The following is a 17,959-nucleotide window of genomic DNA, read 5'->3' as shown; positions in this document are numbered from 1 at the left end:
CTTTCTTCCTTCCCTCCTTCTCTTTTCCCCTCCCTTCCTCCCTCCCTTCCAACTTTGTCCTTTCTTCCCTCTTTTTTCCTTCCTCCATTCCATTTTTTAAAATTAATAGACTTTATATTTAAAGCAGTTTTAGGTTTACAGAAAAATGAGCAGAAAATACAGAGTTCTTGTATCCCCCTCAATCCCTGAGCCCCCTCTCATTTCTCCTATTTTTAACTTCTTGCATTAGTGTGGTAAATTGGTTACATTTGATAAGCCAATAATGATACATTTACTACAGCCCATAGTTTGCATTACTATTCACTCTGTGTTGTACATTCTAGGGATTTTGACAAATGTATGATGTCATGCAGCCATCATTTCTCTCTCCCCCTTTTCGAAAATTCTTCCTCTCCTTTAATTCCTTCAACTAATTACCTATTGACTGAGAATTCTGACTTTAACAAAATATATGTATTAAGTGTAAATAAAAGTGGGTAAGACAAAGTCTGCACCAAACTAACGCAAATGTTTATGTAAGAGAGAGAGAACAGAGAAAATTCCATATTACAAAGTAAAAAAAAAACATTTGCCATGGAAACACAATAAAGGCAGTCAACTTACTATTTTTGGTCAGCTCAAAAGTTAATGTTTCATAAATTTGAAAGATTAGGGCATATGCTAGAAAGTACAAATATTATTTATTGCTCACCAGGGGGGATGTTTGTTCCTCAGAGGAGAGGCAGGACCTGTGCCTGGAGATATACGCTGAAGTCTGGTAATGAAAGGTATTAAATGCTATGTACAAAGTTAGAAAATTGGCCAAAGTTAACACTACTTAAGGCAATTGGCTGGTGATTTGAGAAAGAAAAATAAATGTTAGGTGGTTACAAATGTCAAAGAAAAGGAGGAGGGGGGAGTGTTTTGCCCAGTCTTAAAAAAGCAAATTTCAAACTGAAGCATGACAACACACAAACGTTTTTGAAAATTTAATAAATTTAGATAAAATGTGTGTAGAATTCAGTTGAAGTGCCTGATTTTCTATAAAAACTTGAGAATTCTGACACATCTAGTGTGAATGTGACATTTCTAATACAATATCATGTTCTGCTATGTTAATAAGAATCTTATAAACAATTAGCATTATATAGACACTCTCTATTAAAATTTATAAGAGAATACATTTAACGACCTTTTCAAGTAAACTTATATCCTTGGAGTTCATGGCATTTTGGGGAAAATTTCTATTCACTTGCCTCAGATTTCCACATGGAAAGTTTTGTTCCAATCAGCCCCTTGTTTTTTGCACTTTATATTAAATCTTTCCTACTTCTTGACCTGATTGGTGTGTGTTGTATATTGTTTCATGTTCCTCTGGGTGAACCCAATCTAATATCTACAAACAATGGAGATATATAATATTTTTGGTGTGCTAATATAAATTACTCTTTTGGGAATTTTTAGAAGGAATACCCTATGTTAGAATTTTAATATATTCTTAATTCCTATAGTTTCATTCAATTAACTGTTGACCTTGAAATTATTTAGATGGGATAATGGAATTTATGAACATATATTTATGTAGACAGAACTCAACTAATTTACTCTTCTCCTTGAAACTAGTATAGATGAAATTAAAAATAGGGTGACAAGAAGTCCTATCAAAATGAGAAACTAAATATATATTTAGGGTGTGGCTTTATGAAATATTTTATTGTAGTGATACAGATATATAACTTCAGATCCAGACAGATCCTTGGTAAATATTCAGAAGTCACCTAGATGTAATTTTAATACCAGTAGGAGTTGTGGCCTGTAATAATAGAAAATGACACAGAGAAAGAGAGAGAGACAGGGGTGGAGGGAGAAGATGTTTAATCAAATCATAAAGTAGAAACAGGTTGCTGCACAATTGTGTAAGGATGTAAAATCTGATGGAATTGTACCAAAGTGTTACTAGGACCAAATAGGAAACTTTAGATTTTAACACTAGTAAATATAAAATCTGTCCAGGTGATAAAGGTTGATAAATATTGTTTGAGTATGTGTGCATGTGTGGGGAGAAATTTAGACATGTTTATCTCCCTAACTCAAACATAAGACTAAGATACTGAATACTTGAACACATGATTATGAACAGTAAGACCATAATCATGGTCCCAGATTAACTGACAGCAATATAAAGTGGGTCATTCTGTGTGTATGTGTATGAAAGTTATCACCTTTAACAAAAATTATCTGCAAGTAAGTAACCTTAGTAACTTGGGCTGTTAACCTCAGTTCACTTTTGTTAATTCCCATTTACTTGGAATATTGTAATTATATCATTGAAGTTAAGAGTTTTTTTTAACTCTGGAAAGGTTTAGAATAAAATGTAGAGATGATGATGTAAATCATATACACATTAATGATATCCTTTTGGTTAGGGATAATATCTGTATTTGGAATAAAAATGTAATGATTAAAATAATTACCTATCTTAGAAACTCAGAAAACTTACTTCAGTAGTTCTATTTAAAATGTGTTACTGAGTGATAGATTTTACACTTCAGATTTTATTTAAAAGTTCTACGAAGGAGCACCTGGGTGGCTCAGTTGGTTAAGCGGCCTACTCTTTTTGTTTTGTTTTGTTTTTGGTATAATGTCTTTGTTTTTGTTTTTTTAGTTTACATTCAATTGGACAAGATACAGTACATCATTAGTATCAATGTAGAGTTCCATAGTTCATCAGTTGCATATAATACCCAGTGTTTATCACGTCATGTGCGCTCCTTAATGCCCATCACCCAATCATCAGAGAGGAAGCATCCTACTCTTCATTTTGGCTCAGGTCATGATTTTGGGATCCTGAGATCAAGCTCTGCATCCAGCTCTGAGCTACTAGCATGGAGACTGCTTAAGAATCTTTATCTCCCACGCCCTCCGCTCCTCATCACCCCCTCAAGCTCTCCCTCTCTCTCCAAAAAAAAAAAAAAAAAAAAGAAAAAGTTATATGAAAATTTTACTCTCTGCAGGCAACACTGGAATGTTGAAGACAACTTGAATCTATTTATAAATTTACCATATTAAATTTACGATTATGGATTAAATAATTAGGATTAAAGTACCAGTGCCTGAGATTTTAAGAGAATTTTATGTTGATTAAAATAAATAAATAAATCCCAAGTGCCTGATTCTATCAGAGTAAATTGTAGTACTTTATTTACTCCTTTAGAGAGTATTTTGTGAATGTTTTTCTTTCTTTTCCCTTGAAATTATATTTTACTAGGCTGAGGTCTTTAATTTGTCTCCTTGGAGAAGTCACTGAAACTATCAGAACACCGATTACATCATCTATAAAATGAGACTCTTAAATTAGATAATTTTTAAATGACTCTGCACTAAATGTCGGAAACAAACAAAAATGTGAAGACAATAATCCAAAGAATTCAATCTGTTATTTTTTTTTTTAAAGATTGTATTTATTTATTTGACAGAGACAGCGAGAGCAGGAACACAAGCATGGGGAGTGGGAGAGGGAGAAGCAGGCTTCCTGCCGAGCAGGGATCCCCGTGCGGGGCTTGATCCCAGGACCCTGGGATCATGACCTGAGCCGAAGGCAGACACTTAACGACTGAGCCACCCAGGCACCCCAAAGAATTAAATCTTTAAAGGATGATTAAAAAAATGGTAAAATCATATTCTCAAACATGGCTAAGGAGAGATTGCTTCCTGCAGAGAGACAAGAACTGAATGAGAAGTTGTGCAATGCTGAGGGTCCTCAGAGTGCCCACCCAACCAGAGGAGAGACCCCACTGAGCCCCTTGGTCATTCAGTTGAGACCAAAACAAGGCCACTTTTATAATCTTTTTGGAGTGTGAAGTAATGTCTTGCTAGTGTTTGATATACATTTTAAAGATGAATTCAGACTGCTCCTTTATCAGTTGGACTGTGATTGATTCACTTTTCATTTAGTAAGATAGCTAACATGATCAATTTTCCCAGACTTTAGAACATTTAAATGCCTATATCTGCAGTTGAAGATTGTCTAACTTTACAAAAAATTCTGACTCTAAGTTTGAATATTTGTTTTTATATATGTGCATTTTATGTTCTATTCCTGAAAAATTATCAGTTTAAATGTTTACAGATAAATTATAGAAGACTTATTGTTATGATTCTAAACATTTAACCTGATTTTTAAAATATAGCTTAAAATCCCTGAAGCTAAAATATTTATTAGGAAATTTTTAAGAAAATTTGTAGGAAGTTTCTGGTAGACATTGGAATGGCTTTAGGCATTCATCTTTGAGAAGCTTAAGAAAACAATTAGTCTTCAGGTTAAACACACACACACGGACACACACGCACGCACACGGGCACAATCATTAGCATTCAAATTTCAAGTTTCTTATGATCTTGTAGAAGTCCAAGTATTTCAGCTGCGAAATGACCAGCCAAGGCAGTCCTTGGTGAGTTCTCATTAATTGAAAGATTTTTTTTTTTTCTTGAAGATTTAAATTATACGTACCTACTAAAGAACATAATTGAAGGCTAGGGATTAAGAGTCTGTCTTCATGCCTCCAAATCTTTCATCTCAAAATGTATGTTACTTTAATGTTTTTAAATTGCTTTTTTTAGGGGCGCCTGGGTGGCTCAGTCGGTTAAGCGACTGCCTTCGGCTCAGGTCATGATCTCAGGGTCCTGGGATCGAGCCCCGCATCGGGCTCCCTGCTCCGCGGGAGGCCTGCTTCTCCCTCTCCCACTCCCACTGCTTGTGTTCCCTCTCTTGCTGTCTCTCTCTCTCTCTGTCAATTAAATAAATAAATAAAATCTTAAAAAAAAAAATTGCTTTTTTTATTACTATGGATTATGTTTAATGTTCTAATTCTTAATTTTTAAAAATAATATTGTTTTTGTAATCATTTTTAAAAATATATTTTCTTTCAATATTTTAATTTACATTCTATAATGATTTAATTATATGCTTCATGTATTTGAAATATATATTAAATTCAGTTGTCTGAAATCTGTGAGGAATCAGGAGATGTTTATCTCCACTTATTCTTTTACAAAGGGTGATAAGCTGCTTCTCAGCTGTATCAGGCTAAGGAGTTAGATCTAAGAGGAAACAATCTTCAAAATAAAATGTCCCTGGGCTTCCTGTCCCTCAACATAAGGGTTACTCTTGACTTACTCTTCCAATCTACTGCAAATACTTTCTCCATTAGCTTTCATCAATCTGTACTACTGGAAATCAGGATTTTCTTTTTTCATTGATCCATGTGGATTTTTTAACCTGACTTTAGTCTCTACTCTTTGGCATAGCATACCTGTGATTTTGTACAGTACTGTGCCTGGATATTTTTGTTATTTTGTTTGCTCACAGCAGTATCTATATTACTTTCCTACTGCTGCTGTAGCAAATTGCCACAGATGCAGTAGCTTTAAAAAACACAAATTTATTGTCTTATATTTCTGGAGACCGGAAGCCCTAAATTAATTTCATTCAACTAAAATCAGGGTGTCAACAGGGCTGGTTCCTTCTGGAGGCTATGAGAGAATAATTCATTCTCTTGTAGCTCACTGCATTATACTGTTTGTAGGCCATTCTTAATTTTCAAAGTTTATTGCTCCAATCTCTGCCTCCAACATTACATTGACTTTTTATCTCTCTTCTATACTTGAACCTCCTTCTGGCTCCCTTTTATAAGGATACTTGCAGTTACATTTAGGGTTACTAGATAATTCAGGATAGTTTCCTATCTCAAGACCCTTAATATGTATCCCCATTTAAACTTAGAATGAGACAAGGATTATCCCTGTGATCATTGGTTAACATGATTCTGCCCAATGCTTAAAAGTCCTGCCTAATTTGTAATATTTAAAGTTCCTGGCCAATGCTGTAAGGAAATAAAAACAAAAATAATAAGGGTTTTAGGATGAGAAATGAAGAAATAATCCAGTTATTATTTGAAGAGTGTCCATAAAACCAGGTATAGAATCATCAGTGTCTTTAAAATTAATAAATAGGATAATATCTATAAGATCAATTTAAAATCAATATTATTTTACTTTATCATTAAAGAGAGTCAATATAATATAATTTTAAAAAAAATAGGTACTGTGGTAAGTGTGTATTCTACCAACCTACCAAAGTTGGAATAATATTTGGAAAAATTCCTCTTCAGGTCCAGAATATGAGTAAGCCTTGATGGATATTAGCATGAGATTTGACAGGTTGATGTAAAAGAGAAACCACTTTTTATACTCCGAACTTGGTGTCCATACTTAAGCACAGTGATAGCTCAAGCACATTGTCAGTGGTGTGCTAAATTACCTTGTTCACATGGAGTAGCTATCATGCCCACAGATATTCCAGCTACCCCTGAATATCCTCCTGTAGATTCTACAAGTCCTAGACCAGATGCATGGGCGTCTCCAGCTCTGTAGCCAAGGATGCTAGTGATTCTTGAATTTCTCCTGTGTCATTGAGAGACACATGCAGGTTCATTTATTCAAGTATGTTCTTTCTCATCCTTGTAAGTTCTACCTCATCTTTATTGCTTCTATTTTGTCCTCATTGGTTTCATTTTGTCTTCTTCCCTTTTTCACATATATCCTTCCTTCAGGTGCTGTCAGTTGCTGTCTTGGATGACCTATAGAATCTTCAAACTCAATGTTGTAAGCAGAGACAACAGTCACCAAAATACTTTTCAGTCAGCCCCTACTATTTTGTAAGAGTTCATATCTTCAAGAGTTCATGTAATATTTTACGTTACTCATATTGGTTCTGCTTCTCTGGTAAAGTTTTGATAGGCAAATATACTGTTTATTATAACAATACAAACAATAAGAAACTAGAACCTAAAAATTCATATGGTCTTAGAAAATACTAAAACATTTTAAAATAATGGATAAGGAAAACTTTGGATAAATGAAACATCCCAAGACATTGAATGAAATGACATTATATTTTAATTTCCCAATTAATTTTCAAATTCAATCCTATTAAATAAAAATTGCATTTGGTTATATATTTAGAAACTTGATAAACTGTCCCTAAAACATGTGGAAGAATAAAAATTAACAAAAAGCAAGGTCAGTTATAAACATAAAATGTGTAAATAGGTAAATTTCTGTACCAGATATTAAGACATTTCACAAAACCATAGCAATGAAAGCATGTCACCATTTAAGGGTCACAGTAAAGGTTTGACTGCATAAATTGTGAGTTGAAGTGGAAGTGATGTAAACACTATATCTCATGTGTATCATATGAGGGTTGCCTAATTTGTGTCTTCACAGAACTTATATAGTCAGATATGTAGTAGTGATTAAGCCAGTGTAACATTGCTAATCAGACCTAAAATCAGTATTTTCAGTTTAATTCATTGTTTTTTTTTAATTATGTTAATCACCATACATTACATCATTAGTTTTTGATGTAGTGTTCCATAACTCATTGTTTGCGTAAGACACCCAGTGCTCCATTCAATACGTGCCCTCTTTAATACCCATCACCAGGCTAACCCATCCCCCCACCCCCCTCCCCTCTAGAACCCTCAGTTTGTTTCTCAGATCCATAGTCTCTCATGGTTCATCTCCCCCTCCGATTTCCCCCCCTTCATTTTTCCCTTCCTACTATCTTCTTTTTTTTTTTTTTTTCACATATAATGTATTATTTGTTTCAGAGATACAGGTCTGTGTTTCAACAGTCTTATACAATTCACAGCACTCACCATAGCACATACCCTCGCCAGTGTCTATCACCCAGCCATCCCATCCCTCCCACCCCCCACCACTCCAGGAACCCTCAGTTTGTTTCCTGAGATTAACAATTCCTCATATCAGTGAGATCATATGATACATATCTTTCTCTGATTGACTTATTTCACTCAGCATAGTTTAATTCATTTTTATGTTTAGTAGTTTTCCATTGCTGTTGTACAAAACTACCAAAAATTTAGTAACTTAAAAAAACACAAGTTTATTGGTTTACATTTCTGTAGAAATCTGGCATGGGTCTCAGTGGGCTAAAATCAAAGTTTTGGCAGGCCTGTGTTCCTTTTTGGAGGGTCTAAGTGCAGGCCCTTTCCAGATTCTAGAGGCTACCTGCATTCTTTCCTACATCATCAGAGGCAATAACATGCCTCTCTGTGACTATTCTTCAATATTCATATCTTTGTGATTCTGAACTCAGCCAGAGAATGGCCTCCAATTTTAATGAATCATGTGACTAGATTTAACTCTTTGAATAATCCAAAATAATTTCCCCACTTCTATGTTCATAACTTAATACCATCTACAGAGTCCCTTTTGCTATGTGAGGTAACGTATTTTTTTGGTTCCAGAGATTAGGATGTGGACATTTTGTGGGAGACTTTATTCTACCTCTAACACATGTTATCAATTAAAGTAATGAAATGAGTAGCTATATGAATAGGAGCACCAATCTCAGAAAGTTCCCCACTGTGATGCAAGAACCCTCAGTGTTTTTAGATCTGTGGATTTTCTCCCACTGCAGAGGAGTGTGAAGTCTCTTGAATCTCCCATTGGGTGAAGTCAAGTCTTTGACCAGAACCTTTGATCTTGCTTTGACCAAAACTCTTGTGAGATGCCATCTACAGTTTTACTCTAGGATTCCCGGATATATTACCATATCACCAGAGTAATATTTCCAGAAAGTTTAGGGCCTAATTGAGACTCATAATGAACAATTATGATCATAGTTTTATTCCAATTTATGCATTTTTGTTTTCATTAGAAGCATCTTCTTGTATATGGGTAAGACAGATGGTTGCCTTTAAGTAGTGTTGATATAAACTTAAATGATAGGAGTGTGATATCAATAATGCAAGCTCTTAAGAAAATAGCCAAATAAATGGAATTGATGATGGAATAGGGTGTGAGTATGTGAGAGGATGGAAAACCTGATGAAGCAAACGAACAATTGGAGAGAATGTAGTTGACTAAGCATACTGCAAGTTAAGAGGTTGCAGTTGGAAGATAGCTTGTTTTTGAGTTTGTGATTTAGGAGATGATAGTTTGAACGATGAAAAATTCAAGCTCAAGACTGGGTATGGGTTGTTGAAGGGGAATGGAAGAGAAGGACTAATGGATGGGCTATTTTCATGGATGTTTAAATAATATATGTTAATGAGAGGTGTTTTACTACAGTAGAGGAATGTGATACCAGAGCTTAAGTCTTGCTTGTTTTGCTTCTTTGTTGCAGAATAGATTAATCCCCTTATCTGTGTCCTGACTGCCTGTGATGGTTAATTTTATGTGTTATTGAACCCTGGCTAATACACCACTCCTCCAAATGATTGCTGTAACTTCCTAACTTGTCTCTTTTCCTCCAGTTTTTCTCCATTAGGTCAATTTGTTTTCATGTCAGCAAAGTCTGTAACTTAAACACAATCTGACCAGGTTATGGTTCCTGGTTGGAAGCTTTTCTTTTTTTTTTTTTAAAGATTTTTTTTTTTATTTGTTTGACAGAGAGAGGCACAGCGAGAGGGAACACAAGCAGGGCGAGTGGGAGAGGGAGAAGCAGGCTTCCCGCTGAGCAGGGAGCCCGATGTGGGGCTCGATCCCAGGACCCTGGGATCATGACCTGAGCCGAAGGCAGATGCTTAACGACTGAGCCACCCAGGCGCCCCTAGGTTGGAAGCTTTTCAATGGTTTTCATTCCCTTTATGATAAAATACATTCTTTGTGGTACATTAGAATTGCCTCTGTTTTCATCTCTAGCACCTCATACATGCATTTCTGCTACTGCATACATAACCATTCTGTAACAGCATTTATATAATTTGTTTTACAAACACATTATACTCTCCATGCCTTTTCTTATTTTACCCCATCTGTCTGGAATGTCCTGTCCTGCTTTAACCTCATCCTACCACTTTCTTATTCTAACTACAGGGATCCTCTCTATACAAGGATTCCTTATTGGAGTTACCACTGTGCATTTAAAAAAAAAAAAAAGAGTCATGATAAGCAAATATTACTAAATGGCAACTTATTAAATTAGATCTCTCTAAAACATCTTTTTTTTCCAAGTATGGATTCTATTCCTTACCTGTAACATCAAGCTGTGCATTAGTTACTTGCTGATTGTTGGGTTTACAGTAAATATACAGTGTAAATCAGTTGCAAAGTAAAATTACAAATACAGCCTCAAAACAGAATTTTATCAAGTATATGAAAGTGGTTCTAGAGAAGGGTTAAAAATCATGGTAAAAGAAAAAGAGAAAATAACAGGTAGAAGCAAAAAAAAAAAAAAGGATAATAAGCTTCTTTAGACAATTGAGGCCTCTCTTGATTATTTTTAGGAAAAAAAAGTTCCCTTTATGATTTTCATGGAAAAGTCAAACATAAAATACAAAACTTGATAACATTGTTTTACACTGTAATGTTAAAAAAAATCAAACAGATAATCACCACTAGATTCAGATTTTGATGCAAGAATCAAATATACAAATATGTATACAAATACAACTTTTATTTGTTAAATGCAAGATAAATTTAATAAGGTTTTGCAATATTTTTTAATTTTACTGTTCACAATGAATGTTAAAATATATTTTTCACTTTTAATGAACATCTGTTCCTCATTTTAGTTAAATAATTTTTTTTTTTTTTTTAGGTTATCAATGAGGCTTGATATATCCCCATGTTGAGTTTCATGTACATTCCTCTATAAATGTACTTTTAATATTTCTATATGTATTTGTTTCCCCTCCAAACACATGTATCATATGTGTAAGCTTTTAGAGGAGAAGTTAATATTACATTTTTAATTTTATTTTATTTTATTTTTTTTTTATTTTTATTTTTTTTAAAGATTTATTTATTTGACAGAGAGAGACACAGTGAGAGAGGGAACACAAGCAGGGGGAGGGGGAGAGGGAGAAGCAGGCTTCCCACGGAGCAGGGAGCCCGATGCGGGGCTCGATCCCAGGACCCTGGGATCATGACCTGAGCCGAAGGCAGACACTTAACGACTGAGCCACCCAGGCGCCCCTACATTTTTAATTTTAAAAAAGTATGTCAAAAGCAGGATCTGGGATCTAATAGGTATCCAAGTAAATCCACTGAATAGAATTCAAGAAAGTCTGTGATCACTGAGTAATCAAGTTCAATACTTGAAATTATTTTCTGGTAGAGGAAAGTCACAAAAACGTATTATGCTCACTCACCACTCAGAGAAAATAACCACATAAGAAAAATATGGTAAATGGTAAATACCAGGGAGAGAGAAGAAAGGAATGGAAACAAATAATAGTTTCTAGCAAGAGAAAAAGGCAGGAAGAAGCTTCAGCTGTTGGTGAGTGTCATATTTCGATAATGGAGGGATATAATGAATACTACTTATAGACATCACATGTTTTGCTGATTCACATTCAGAATACACATTCATACAAAGGTATATAATTTCAGACTTAATATCTTCACAAAATAAGTATCCTTTTAGGAAAAACAATGAAGTAAAATGACTGTATTAAATATTTTAAGAGGGCTGAAATTATTCTCAAAATGATGATACAGGAAATCAGGCAGAAATCGAATACTTCTTATTAACCTGTGGAAAAATATGTGCACATGTTTCAAACTTCACAATGAGATAGGAGAAAAATTCACAAAATTTTAATAAAAGATCTGAAATCTGAAAATGTTATGTATTAAACAATATGTTATCAATGCCTGAGTTTGAAAATTAGGAGACTGGATTTTTTTTTTTTAAGATTTTATTTATTTGACAGAGAGAGAGAGAGCGGGAGCAGGAACACAAGCAGGGGGAGTGGGAGAGGGAGAAGCAGGCTTCCCGCCGAGCAGGGAGCCCGATGTGGGACTCGATCCTGGGACCCCGGGATCATGACCTGAGCCGAAGGCAGACGCTTAATGACTGAGCCACCCAGGCGCCCTGGATTGTTTTTTAAAGGAGGATAATGACTAATAAATTCCTCAGCCATTTTAAAATAATGTTTCTGTTACAGTTATTGTATTTTTTATCATAAACGCTGGGAATGCCTTGCTAACACATGATTTAAGAAATTTAATAGTGGCAGATCAGTGAAACACGTGTACAATGAAAATAATTAGGCTGCTAATGCTTCAGATTGTAGGTAGTTACCTAGAGAGATAAATAAAATTTCTACTATATTTCCTTTAAACGTATATTGTTAAAACAAAATCCCTAGATTTTATTGCAAACACCATACTCAGAATATGTATAAAGAATCTACATAAGCATTTGAAGACTTAAATTGTGTGTGAATGTATTTGTAGCCTACATACAACATATTTGTTGTAGAGATAGTTTTAGAAAAAAATACATTTGGAGACCTTGTTTTTAATATCTACACCTACTTATAACAGACCTCTTCAGATAAAAAAGAGATTTTTCAATAAATTATAAAACGTAAAGTTTATGACACATAAAGCTTAAAAACTACTAATTTGTAAAAATGTTTCTCCAGATTATTATATTAGCTCAAATTATGTTGAGGATAATTTGACTGTAGTATTTAGAAAAATGAAAGAAGGGAGGGAGGGAAAGAGACAGAGAGAGAGAGAGAGACAGATAGGAGAGACAGTGCTCAGGCTGGAATAAGAGGAGAAAGGAGGGAAGACCTAGGGAGGGAGATATGGAGGAAGAAGAAAGAAAGGAAAGAACAAATCAAAACAATTCTCAGGGCAGAGCACCCAATGCAGAGAGTAGATAAGGATATTATCCATAAATACTGATGAGTAGATTAAAGGATTCCTTCCTTGAGCATAGACTTTGAGAGCTGAAATAAATATTTCAGATTTTCACTTACCATTACCCATGTGAGAAACACATTCAGAGTGTAGAAACATCAAGTGAGCTTCCCCATGTACAGCAGCTCCTTGAAAAGCTTTTGTGTGAGGTTCAGCAGTGAGGGATTTTCATACTGTCTACTTAAAAGTGCAAAAAGTTCAGACCTATTCTATGATCCATGGATATTCCTTCTGCCAGTACTAAGTGAGCTAAGGGAAAGTAGGACCACAAGAATCCGTAGTACCATTTTCTTCTCCATTGTCACTGATTTCCCCCTCCCCACTTCCTCTCTCTCTCCCTCTCCTCCTTCCTCCTTCCTCCTCCCTCCTTCCCCAACTCCCCTTTTCTCCTTGCTTCCCCCCCTTCCTCTTACCTGTTTTAACAAGAGTTCTAACCTTTCTTTTGTTTTGCAATAGACCTTTTTGGCAATATGGTAAAGCTTATGGACTTCTTTTCAGAATAATATTTTAAAAAGCACAAAAATACATGGATTGTAAAGGGAAATAATTCTGTTAACATGTAGTTATTAAAAGTTTTGTAATATGGAAATTTATGTGCTTTTATATTAATGCATCTAATAACATGATGCAGTGTCATGTTAATAAAATACTATAATTTCAAAGTAGTGACAAGCACAAATGATTTCTAAGGATATATGCAACAAGTGTAAAGTGTTATATAAATATCTAGGATATCTTTTTCTAAAAAATTCCGTGGTACTGTTTTTACTGATGTGTTTATGACTGAGATTTATAATTGGAAGAAATGTTAAATTTCAATGAGAAGATAATAAAAGTACAGACATATTTTTTTTTTCTCATTCAAATTCATGAAATCTTCACATTCTATCCAAGAATCCTTTAGAGATGATTGGATCATGCTGGAAGACCAAAGAACAATAAATTACCTATATAAAGAAGCCATGAGCTTTTACTCTGTTCTCTGAATGGTTTGGACATAGCTTTTGGGTAAAACCTATTGGTCTTGATTAAAGTTATGTAACTTAGGCATTTAAAACTCAATTACCATGTAGATATTTGCACATTTTATTTTGTTTTTATTGTTTAATATTTGGTTTTTAGAGTCCAGATCTCTCCTCAGAGTACAAATAACTAAAACTATCTCATGACACTTTTCTCTGTGCTTTAATAAACACACAGTCTAAATGAAACATTGATATTCATATAGTAACCACAAAAGTGTGGGATCTTAATGCTTATTCCTCCTTAAATTTGTAGTGATTGAAAAAAGTGATGCTTAATTACATAGAAAAAAATGTCATGAGAAGCTAGATACCTTGCTTTTTAAATTGTCTTAGTCATTGTACATAAATCAAAATATAGATATTAATTCCCCATACCTGGTCAACTTTTCCCTAATATGGTATTTCATTTTCTATGCTCAAAATAAAAGTAAGCAATTCATTTTCATAATGCATAACATAGTTAAGAGTTCATAATAAATGACAACTTTAGATGAATGGGAAGGAATAAAAATTACTAGATATAGGTCACTATCAGCATAAATAAATTAAAACATAGGAATTGAGCTTTCTTTGAACAGTTAAAATCTCAAACTCTTAGATAATTTCTCTCCGTGTTGTACTTGATCATTCTGGGTCATTGTCTCTCTCCATCATTGGGAGAATTCACTGCACTAATGAACCTTGCCCTAGATATATGATTAAAAGAAGACCTGAGTTTATTATTTATTAAGGCCATGCTCTATCCCTTGGGTCCTGTCCTGTCGTCTCCTTCCCTGCCCCTATCCTACCCTCTGGGTTTCGATATGCCTTTGTTCTGCCCCCTGAACCTTGACCTTGCCTCTTCCCCTCCCTTCTGGTCTTGGTCTGGCTTCTCTGACTAACCTGTCCCAATTATTTATTTATTTAATTGTAGTGGCTTAAAACATTTATTATTTCATGGTTTTCTGTGGGTTAGGAATCCAGTCGTGGCTTACTTGGGTTCTGTGCTTCATAGCCTCTGAGAGGCTTCAGTCAAGGTGTTTACTGTGTCTGTGGTCTCATCCAAAGGTTTGACTGGGGAAGCATCTGCTTTCAAGCTCACTCATGTAGCTGGTGGATTGTTGGTCTTAGTCCCCCACTGCCTGGTGAGCTGGAGGTCATACTCAGTCCCTCACTCCCAGGTGGTCCCATTTATCAGGGAATTATGTAAGAAGAACTACAGAAAGAATGTTAGAAATCTCAGTCTTTCATAACTTATCTCAGAAGTGACATCTCATCACTTTGTCACATTTTATTCAGTAGAAGTAAGGCAGTAGGTCCAGTCTATACTCAGAGGGGTTTTCACAAGGTGTGAATTAGGAGGTGAGATATAGTATATATACTAGTCAGCCTCCTAAAATGGCTTTCAGTGATTCTTACTTCCTACTACACCTTGTGAACACACCTGGGTTTAAACATTACCTTTGTTAATGTGTAAGTTTCTAACTTTTTCAAGTCATTTAACATCTCCATTCTTCAGTTTAATGCTTAATGTAAGTCAAAGGGTCATATTCTCATAACTAATACAGATTCGTGGGGGGATGGGATTCATTTTAATTACAAACTGTATCTGTTTGGTTATAGAATAATATAAAACCTGCACAATTTAAGGTAAAGTTATTCTATTCAACATGGTTTTGTTGTTGTTGTTGTTCTTTGTCTCCCTTAACTTTATTTTGGAAGGAGCACCTATATGATTGTTGCTAAAATGCCACAGCAAGGTGGGAAGAGGCCATCTAGTCTCTTGTCCTTGGCTGTCATACTTTAGTATCCACCAAGTTGTCCATCTTCATATCTGGCCCTTCATGCTGTCATCAACTTAGATGTTTGCATTCTCACATTGTCTCTATATTTCTTTTATTCTTGCATGTACTTCGCATTCTGTTTATTCTAACTGTAAGTCCTCTCCTTTATTCTGGCTCTCAGTGCCATATTCTCTTAGTTAAAAGGAAAGATCATCTTGCTCCTTTTTCCTTTCTGGGCTGTACAGGGACTGTGTTTGCTTTCATTTCATCTGCTTCTACACTGTACATAACCATCTTACATAACCCATACTATTTGTATTTTAGTCTGGATATTGTTTCGTCTCTGTGAGGTTTACCTGCTCTTTTATATCTTAACTAGAAAATGAAGCTGACATAATAAACCTGTTAATCAGATTTCCCAAATAGCTCGTCTTTTATTTGTTCCACCTACAAACATTCCGTTAAAAGATTAGCTTCAAGTTAGAGAAGCAGAAAGCAGTTCTCTTGAGACCTATTCCATCTTCAGCATGTTCTGATGTCCTATTTGACTACTTTGTTTCATTAAGACAAGAAAATTTCTCTTTTTAAAAGCTTTTAGTGAGGGCACATGGGTGGCTCAGTTGGTTAAGCGTCTGCCTTCAGCTCAGGTCATGATCCCAGGGTCCTGCTCAGCAGGGAGCTTGCTTCTCCCTCTCCTCCCCGCTAGTGCTCTCTCTCTGCTCATGCTCTCTTGAGCTATCTCTGTCTGTCTCTCTCAAATAAATAAATAAAATCTTTTTAAAAAATAAATAAAAGCTTTTGGTGAGGAGGGGGCAAACACTCTCTCAGATTTAGGATATACATATATGTGTGTGTGTGTGTGTGTGTGTGTGTGTGTGTATATAATCTACAGATTCTTAACTTTCCTGTTTCTAACTGTATAATATTAAAATTAAGAACTTCTTTCATTCTCAAGTTAACTTTCCTAAGCCGCGAAGAAAAACAACAACAAAAAACTAAAGTCTGGAAGGTCCAGAAGGTCTAGCAGCACGGGGTGGCATAGAGTAAAAGGAATGAATGAGAATGAAAGCTCATTAGTTAATAGAACAAAATCTTATTCTATCACTATATGAGAGTAATTTGTAAATTCTGAAGGTACACACACACACAAACACACTTATAGATGTACCATACATACAAATATAGTTGCACTATTAATGGAATTATTTACTATTTTTTAAACATAAAAAGCCTAATCATTAACAGTATTTACATTAGGAATGCTTCTTAGTCATCTTATAGTTTAAAACAAGTTTGTAAAATTCTTGTTCTTTATTCATATAAAACCTGAATTTTTAAAAATACTATGACAACAAATTTATTGATTTTATTATTTTATCACCATAAATGATTAATTATATTTAAGCACATACACAAAATTTGAGAGATCAATTACATTAACAACCTATTTCAGAGAACAAAGATGAGGCTTACAAATCATGCATTAATAATTACTGCTAGTAATATTTGATAACAATAGCATTTTATCAAATATATGAGTTGTGGGGTGCCTGGGTGGCTCAGTCAGGTCATGATCCTGGAGTCCAGGGTAGAGCCCTGCTTCAGGCTTCCTGCTCAGCCGGGAGTCTGCTTCTCCCTCTGCCCCTCTCTCCACTCCTGCTCTCTCTCTCTCACTCTCTCAAATAAATAAATAAAATCTTTAATAAAAAACAAAAAAACCTCAAATGTATGAGTTTTCTAGTAAATGATGAAAAAAGGTGATTGATTCCAGAAAAATCTGAGCACTAGGCGTTGTATGGAAGTTTTGAGTCACTATATTGTACACCTGAAACAAATATTAGACTGTATGTTAACTAACTGGAATTTAAATAAAAACTTAAGAAAAAAGAAGTCACTGGAGAGGGCTCTGAGAGGATTAAAAAAACTAAACAAAATATGTAAACATATTAAGTCAGTAATAAAAATCTTATATGAAGTAGTAAAAGCAAGAACAAAAACAGTAATTTAATGTAATCTCATTTTAATTGCAATTCAAATTGTTTACTTTATGACATTGTAGTTTCATTTTTTTATATGGGGAGTGACACAAAGTTACCATTTTATTAAACTGTGGATGTATATTTATGCCAAGCAAATTTTCACATTACTACTGACCATTTAAAAATCTACATATAAAGTTTTTTAAATACCTCCTTATTTTAATGGAAACTGGAAAATGTCCTAGACATCTGCTCCTTTACCTTAAATTCTGGCATCTGATTCATTTCTAAGGGGAAAAAAATCAGAATCTTTGAATTGTGATTCTACCTTTCCTTGATATAAAACAGAACATAATAGATACTGTCCTTCCTGCAAACACTGTGCTTCACCCTTATTACAATATCCATGACAGTCTTGGCACCAGACTCCTTTCTCTGTGGCTGTTAATTTGCAATATAGTCATCT

The sequence above is a fragment of the Halichoerus grypus genome, chromosome 4 (genome assembly GCF_964656455.1).
Source record: "Halichoerus grypus chromosome 4, mHalGry1.hap1.1, whole genome shotgun sequence".
Classification (NCBI taxonomy): Eukaryota; Metazoa; Chordata; class Mammalia; order Carnivora; family Phocidae; genus Halichoerus; species Halichoerus grypus.
This window is presented reverse-complemented; position numbering follows the sequence as displayed.